The 8698-nt window shown below is 43.2% G+C and overlaps 1 pseudogene; it reads right to left on the minus strand.

Moving 5' to 3' along the window:
• Positions 1–733: 733 nt before the first annotated feature.
• On the minus strand, positions 734–4674 carry LOC105540506 (annotated as a pseudogene).
• Between the last annotated feature and the right edge of the window lie 4024 nt (positions 4675–8698).

The following is an 8698-nucleotide window of genomic DNA, read 5'->3' on the forward strand; positions in this document are numbered from 1 at the left end:
GTCAGATGACATCAGTTTGTGATGGGCAGCGAGGGTTGCCCGGTAACTTGGTGGCCCATGGTCAAGCATTTAGTCTCTGCTAAAGCCCAGTAGTAGGCCAAGAGCTGTCTCTCAAAAGGAGAGAAGCTATCCAAGGATGTTGGCAGGGCCCTGCTCCAAAATTCTTTCTTTTTAAACTTTTGTTCTGTCCTTTTTTCTTGGTAAACCAATGATAAAACAACTATTTGAAATTTTACACTAATGTAGAGATTTTGCTGGTCCCCCAAATAAAAACACTATTTCCTTGCAAAACAATCCCCAATTGCAATGGTGGGTCACTCCCAGTTCATCAGATCCCATCAAGCCATGCATTCTCATTCCCCACACCTGGGCTAACTACTGCCATTAATGCAAACCCCAGCAAAAAGGGATAAACAGTTTAGCAAAAATCTACACACTCAGCTGGAGTCAGTTCTGTTACATCCGCGGGGTTGCTCTTTTCTTTTGTCCATGCTTATGAACTTGGAATGTCCACACCTGGCTTGACAGAGCAGCACAGGGGCAGCTTGGACCCAACAGAGGCCTGAACTGGGCAGGTTTCCTGAGCCTAGCCCAGGAAACCAGGCAGAACAAAGGTGTCCCAGGGTTTCTCTGGCGCAGTAGCAGCGGCACCATGCCTGTCTCCCATTGCCTGGTCTCCTCACTGAGGGGAGGCCTGGAGAAATGGCAGAGTCAGCAGAGAAGAGGGTCCCCATCACAGCGCAGCAATGCCAGCTGGCGTCTTCCTGCTGAAGACCTCTGGACGGAGGACATGATCCCAATGTTTGGCAGTGATCCACAGAAAACCCTCTGTATGGAGGGGACCCAAACGGGAACCCAAGACTGCTGGTTTCAGCCTCGAGCACCCCTGCTTGACAGACACCTGCTTGAAGTTTTCAGAGACTAAAGGAGTGTGGAGGAATGGGAGTGATGGGTGCTGCTGCTTCTCAAGCTCCATCTCAGCAGCCCTCTGTAGTTGGAGGACTGGAAGCAGCTGGAAGCTGCTGAAGCCTCTTTGTCTTGTTCTAGGGATGTGGCTGGTGGCATGTTGGAGAGTCCCCTGTGGGGCTTCCAGCCTCAGTCCTGGTCAGCAGGGTGAGTGTGCTACCAGGAGTCACAGGGTATTGGGGGGCTCCAGCTCCCAAGGAGGGAAGGGGGGCAGCTTTCCCCGCTGACCTGAGTGGAGCAGCACCCAGCGCACAGACAGGGAGGGCACATCGGTGGGAGCTGGGACAGACACAGCCAGCCCTGAGGGGCTGCTGCTACTGGGCAGTGCCACATCTGAGGCCTCACCCCTACCTCGGGAAAGGGTAAACTGATTCGCATCTTTGCAGTCTGGGAGACGCCACCGCCAGGCATTGATGAACCAGTTACACGTCTGCAGTGCTGACAGGTTGGTCTGACCACAAAGGCTCGGCTTCCCCGGCCCCAGGGGGCAGGCATTACAGAGGTGCAAGTACGGCCATTGCCTGAGGATCTCCACTGACTCCTTGGATAGGTTCCCCCTGAGCTTCCTTTTGCCTGCCAGGGAGAGGAGGCCTTCGTCTTCACCTAGATCACTGTCCAATGTGGTGCCGAGGAGCCAGGCTGGACCTGGGGCAAGCCTTGCAGAGACAGTGGTGAGCCATCTCTACTGACTGCTTCTTGGATGTTCTCCTTGGTCAGGCCCCTTGGCCTGGTACCAGACTCAACCCCTGAAACTCCAGATGAACAAGCAAGGCCCTATCCTTCACTTGGTGCCGTGACCCTGGGCAAGCGTCCTTCCCTCTCTGAGCCTGAATCCCCTCTTCACTTTTCCTAGCGGTTTTCGGGCCCCTGCAGCCTCAGGCTGGGCGTGGGGCATCAAAGGCTGGAGGTGTGACTCACCTACCCAAAGGCTCCCCTACCTGCCATTGACAGATCTGCTGCTCACGTGGCCCAAGTGGCAGAGCAGCTTGCACAGCACCCTGGACCTGTTGTAGAGTCTTCTTTTGCCCTGGGCCCCCCTCAAAACTCACAGCTTTTCAGGTCACTCAGTAAATGGCCCAGTGTAACACACCCAAATGAATATGCTGCCTCCAAAAATCCAAAGAGGCCCAGCAGGCCCTGTGCCTCTTTCTTGGTTGTGGGAGAAGTCAGATGAAACAACTTAATCTTCACCTTAGGGAGGATATCTCTTACCAAAACAAGTATATGAAAATATCTGGCATCAACTGAAATGTTTCCATTCCATCGTTGTAATTAACACCACGAATGGACTTCCTGAACTGATTACCCTACTGTGGGAAACAAATTGGATTCCTACTTTGTTGGATTCTCTTTCCTGATTTTAACAATTTGCCATCCCATTCTCTGCCCTGTGACTTTTAAAAAGCTTATTCAATGTTCTGCAGCAATGTGATTGTATGCTGGCTACACTGCTTTTAGAATGCTCTTTCTCATGAAACAAATAAATAAATTTATTTGAAATGACGTTCTAAGGAAGGAAGGAGACAAAAGAAAGAAAGAGAAAGAAAAGAAAGAAAGAAAAAGGGAAAGAAAGAGAGGAAGGAAGGAAAGAAGGAAGGAAGGAAGGAAGGAAGGAAGGAAGAAAGAAGAAAGAAAGAAAGAGGAAGATATATTTCAACACCACACACCACTGGACCCCTAGAAATTTCACTGAGGTAAAGGTCCCTGATTTCAGTTGGATTTACTGCACACTCTTTGACATGGTAATGTCTTACCATATGTCTACAGTTATTGCTACTTCTTGCTCACTATGTCCAATCAGCATAATGTCATTAAAGTAATGGACCAGTGTGATATCTTGTGGAAGGTAAGGGTAATCAAGATCCCCATGAACTAAATTATGACCTAGGGCTGGAGAAGTGATATGCCTCTGAGGCAGGACAGTGAAGGTGCACTGCTGGTCATGTCACTGAAAGCAAACTGCTTCGGGTGGGCCTTATGGAGAGGGATGGAGAAAAGGCATTTTCCAAGACAATAGCTGCATACCAGGTAGCAGGGGATGTGCCGATTTTCTCAAGCAATGACACATCTGGTACAGCAGCTGCAATTGGAGTCACCATCTGGTTAAGCTTATGATAATCCACTGTCATTCTCCAAGATCCATCTTCTTCTGCACAGGCCAAATAGTGTTGAATGGGGATGTGGTGGGAATCACCACCCTGTCACAGTTTCCTTAGGTAATGCAGGGTTTCCTCAGCGGAGGAAAGGCTGACGTCACTGTGAGCAGGAACGCCACTGTCACTGGGGTTGGGGAAGTCACTTCCACTGGGATGGGGGGACCGCTGGCAAAAAAGACTCATCAGATTTTAGGGGCTCAATGTCTCCAGCTTTACCTAGGCCTTCCCAAACATCCCCATTTCAATTGACAGGATTCCACTATTTCCTATTTAATGCCCCCGCTTTAAGAGCGGATGCTGTGGGGCTGGAAATTCAACATGCGCTGAAATTCATCAAGTCCCAGGATTTGATTCTCAGCAATTTCAGTGACCTTAGGAGCAATAACCAATGCTATTTTACTCCTTAGTTTTCAAAAAATGTTCAAAAATATAATATACAGAACCCTTGAGGTCGCTTCTTTTTTTTTTTTTTTTTCTGAGATAGAGTCTCGCGCTGTCGCCCAGGCTGAAGTGCAGTGGCACAGTCTTGGCTCACTGCAAGCTCCGCCTCCTGCGTTCACACCATTCTCCTGCCTCAGCCTCCCGGGTAGCTAGGACTACAGGCACACGCTGCCATGCCCAGATAATTTTTTGTATTTTAGTAGAGACGGGGTTTCACTGTGTTGCCCAGGCTGGTCTTGAACTCCTGAACTCAGGCAATCTGCCTGCCTCGGCCTCCCAAAGTGCTAGGATTACACGCATGAGCCACCTTGCCCGGTCCCCTTGCTTCCTATAAGGAGTTGATTAGGGAGTATCCAAACATGAACTATTAGGGCTCTCTTTACTACTGGATACAGAGGCATCAGCCCCTTTAAATCCATTAGAGTACACAGCAAATTTCAGAAGCCCCAGAAACAATTAAAAAAACTCATTCTTAAGAATTTTCTTATTCTAGTACAATTCTTGGTACCAAAATCTGCATTCATTAGGGTTCTCCAAGGAAACAGAACCAATACAATGTGTGTGTGTGTATATACAGATAGATAGATAGATAGATAGGTAGATAGATAGATAGATAGATAGATAGATAGATAGATAGACAGACAGACAGACACACACACACACACACACAGAGACTTATGAGGGACTGGCTCACATGAACACCACGACTGGAAGGTCCCACAATCTACCATCTGCAAACTGGAGGCCCAGGAGAGCTGGTGGTGTAGTTCTAGTCCAAGCCAAAAGGCCTTACAACCAGGGGAGCCAATGGTGTTAAGTCCCAGCCCAAGTTCAAAGGCCAGAGAAGATGAATGTCCCAGCTCAAGCAGAGAGCAAGTTCACTATTCCTCTGCCTTTTTGTTCTATTAAATATGTGGACACTCAACAAATTGGATGATGCCCATCTACATTGGTGAAGGCAGTCTTTACAGTTCATTGATTCAAATGCTAATCTCTTCCAGAAACACCCTCATAGACACCCCCAGAAACAAGGTTTTAACCCAAGGGACTGGGCACCCCTCATCCCAGTCAAGTTGACATATTACCATCACATACCTTTATCATTTGACATGAGATTTGTCAAAATAGTTATATCCGTAAAATGCAAAAGAGCAATCTTCCTAATTTCCCTTCGAAGTTCTTATTTGATCTGTTGGTTAAGAGTGTGTTGTTTAATTTCCACGTATTTGTGAATTTTCTAGTTTTCTTTGTTATAGATTTCTAGCTCCATTCCATTGTAATCACAGAAGATACTCTGTATGATTTCAGTATTTTTAAACTTGTTTTGTAACCTATCCTCTGTCCTGGACAGTGTTCCATGTGCACTTGAGGAGACTGTGTATTCTGCTATTGTTGGGGGAAGTGTACTATTTAATTTATAATGTTAATTAAGTCCTCTATTTCCTTATTAATGTTCTAAATATAATAAATTTTATTATTAAAATGGGGTACTGAAGTTTCTATTATTGTGGAACCATTTCTCCGTTCAAATCTCTCAGTGTTTGCTTCATATATTTTGGTGGGGCTCTGTTGCTTGCTGAGTATGAATATGTTTATAATTGTTACATCTTCTTGATGAATTGACCCTTTTATCAACAGATAATTCCCTTCTTTGTCTCTTGTAACAGTTTTAAATGTAAAGTCTATTTTGTGTCATAACTTTTTCCATCCTTTCACTTGCAACCTATTTGTATCTTTGGATTAAAGTGAATTGCTTGTAGATAGCATACAGTTGAATTTTTTTTTTTTTTTTTTTTTTTTTGAGACAGAGTCTCGCTATCACCCAGGCTGGAGTGCAGTGGCGCGATCTTGGCTCACCGCAAGCTCTGCTTCCCAGGTTCACACCATTCTCCTGCCTCAGCCTCCCAAGTAGCTGGGACTACACCCGCCACCACGCCTGGCTAATTTTTTTGTATTTTTAGTAGAGACGGGGTTTCACCATGTTAGCCAGGATGGTCTTGATCTCCTGACCTCCTGATCCGCCCACCTCGGCCTCCCAAAGTGCTGGGACTACAGGCGTGAGCCACCGTGCTCGGCCTGAACTATCTTTTATATCTAATTTCCTTCATTACTGCCTTCTTTTGTCCTGAGCTGATTTTTTTTGTAGGGTTCTGTTTAATTTCCTTATCATTTCTTTTGTGTATATATTTTAGATATTTTCTTAATGGTTACCATGATGATTACAATTAACATCCTAAATTTGTAACAATATTATTTTAAGTGACACTAACTTCAATAACATACAAAAACTCTGCTCCTATACAGTTCTTTCCTGACCTTATTGTTGTCACAAATTACATTTCTATGCAGTGTACCCAATAGCATAAATTTGTAATTATTTTTTATGCATTTTGCATTTGCCTATTATATCATGTAGAACAAAAAGTGGAGTTGCAAAACAGAAATACATTAATACTGGCTTTTACCTTTTTAACTTTACTGGAGATCTTTGTTTCTTCACTCAGCTTGAAGTTACTGGCTAGTTTCCTCTCATTTCAAACTGGGAGACTCCCTGTAGCTCTTCCCCTGTAGTTTTTTTTTTTTTTTTGAGACAGTCTTGCTTTGTCACCCAGGCTGGAGTGCAGTGGGGTGATCTCAGCTCACTACAACCTCTACCTCCTGGTCAAGTGATTCTCCTGCCTCAACCACCCCAGTTACTGGGATTACAAGCACCCACCACCACACCTGACTAATTTTTTTTGTATTTTTGGTACAGACGGAGTTTCACCATGTTGGCCACGCTGGTCTCAAACTCCTGGCTTCAAGTGATCCATATCCCTTGGCCTCCCAAAGTGTTGGAATTACAGGTGGGAGCCACTGCACCTGGACATGTAGCACTTCTTGATGGGAAAGGCCTATGGGTAATATTCTTCCTCCACTTTTGTTTATCTACTTATGTCTTAATTTCTCCTTCATATTTGAAGGATAATTTTGTCAAATATTCTTAGTTTTTTCTTTTAGTACACTAAGTAAATGTTATCCCATTTTTTTTTCTGGCCTCTATGATTTTTGTAAGAAATCAGCTTTTAATCTTACTGAGGATCCCTTCTACATGATGAATAACTTCTCTCTTGATGCTTTCAAGATGCTCCATCTTTGTCTTTTGATAGTTTCATTATGTGTCTCATTGTAGATCTCTTTTGTGTTTATTCTACTTTGAATGCAGTGAGCTTCTTGGATTTGTAGATTCATGCCTTTCATCAAATTTTGGAAGTTTTTGATGAACTATTTCTTCAAATATTCTTTCTGCCTCTTTCTGGGACTCCCATAATGCATGTTGGTCCACTCGATGGTAGGCTCCCTTAGGCTTTGTTCACTTTTCTTCATTTTCCTTTCTGCTCCTCAGATTGAATAATTTCAGTTGTCCTGTCTTCAAGTTCACTGATTCTTACTTCAACCTGCTCAAATCTTCTGAATTCCTTTAGTAAATTTTTTCATTTTAGTCACTGTACTTTTCAACTCCAGAATTTCTATCTGGTTCCCTTTCATCATTTCTCTTCTTGGATATTCTTTTGTTCATACATCATTTTTCTGGTTTCCTTTAGTTCTTTGAGCATATTTGAGACAGTTGATTTAAAGTTCTTGTCTAGTAAGTCTGAGGTATCATCTTTCTGAGGGATGGCTTTAGTCTTTTTCTTTTATTTCCTGTGAGTAGATCATACTTTCCTGTTTCTTTGCAGTTTGTTGCTGTTATTGAAAATGGACATTTGAATATTATAATGTGGAAACTCTGTAAATCAGTTTTTCTTTTCCCTAGGGTTTGCTGTTGATTGTTGAAGGCTAAGATTGTATTACTGATTTTTCGAACCTTTTTTTGTTTTTGTTTTTGCAAAAACTGTACTCCTTATTGTATTAGTTACTGAAGTCTCTGTTCCTTTAGTTTGTGTTCGGCTACTGCTTTGACAAAGATTTTCTTAAATACTAGGATTACATACACACACACACATACAAAGCTCTGGGCTCAGGGATTCCAACTCTGCCTCAGGCTTCTCTTCTCACACTAAACCTAGAGATCAGCCAAAGGTGAGAGTTTAGGATCTTCTCAGGTCTTTTCTGGGCATGCGTCCTGCCCTGAGCACGTATATGGCTTTCTATATTCCCTAATTTACACTTTTGAACGACCTAATTTCTCAAATAAACTCTCCTCTGTTCTTCCTCCCGGGCTTTAGATTGTGTATTATATGCCTCAACTGTATATCATCTTTTGCTCCAAGCAGTTGTGGTTTTTTTTTGTTCTCCCTATAATGTTTCCAAGCAATGCTCACCACTTCTCCATCCTAGGTGAATTCTGAGTTAGATAAAACACAGATGGGCACTATGTGTCAGCCCTTCAGGTAGCCATAGAGAGGTTAAAATAGAAAAACCACAATAATTTGCAAATAAGGTCTGCTCTGCTCCCTTTAGAACCAGAGACTAGGCACATTGGCAATGCAGGTTGCTTTCTTCAAGATTGCCATTGACCTGGAAACGGGATGGGCAAGGACAAGTAAAAACACCACACAGCTTTCCTACCATTTTTAATTTGCCTTCTTCTTGATTTGTTGTTTGCCTGATTGATGTAAACCTGTGTTTTCCAGAGTTCTGACAAAGTTCATTCTGACAGTTCCTATTTGTTTTTTGCTGATTCTGTGGAGAAATGGGTATCTGGAGCTGAAACTCTGCCATTTTTCTGATGCCAGCCCCAAAATTTATATCAAACGCAAAAGACCCAGAATAGCAAAGTCAATCTTGAAAAGAACAAAGCTGGAGGGCTTGTACTCCTCAATTTCAAAACACGCTATAAAGCCACAGTATCAAAACAGTGTGGTGCTGGTATAAGAACAGAGGGGCAAAGGCATTTCAATGGGAAAAGAATAGTATTTTCAACTAATGGTGTGAGGACAAGTAAATATCTATAAACAAGGAGATAAACTAAGACTTTTACCTTGCATCACATGAAAATTAACTCAACATGGATCAAAGACGATTTTGTGAAATGGTCTTTCACATGTGAAAGTTTAAACTATACATTTTTTTAGAATACAACATCAAATAAAACTTTTAATGACCTTGGATTAGGCAGATTCCTTAAATGTGACACCAAAAACCACCTAGGT

The sequence above is a fragment of the Mandrillus leucophaeus genome, unplaced genomic scaffold (genome assembly GCF_000951045.1).
Source record: "Mandrillus leucophaeus isolate KB7577 unplaced genomic scaffold, Mleu.le_1.0 Scaffold220, whole genome shotgun sequence".
In the NCBI taxonomy this organism is placed as follows: domain Eukaryota; kingdom Metazoa; phylum Chordata; class Mammalia; order Primates; family Cercopithecidae; genus Mandrillus; species Mandrillus leucophaeus.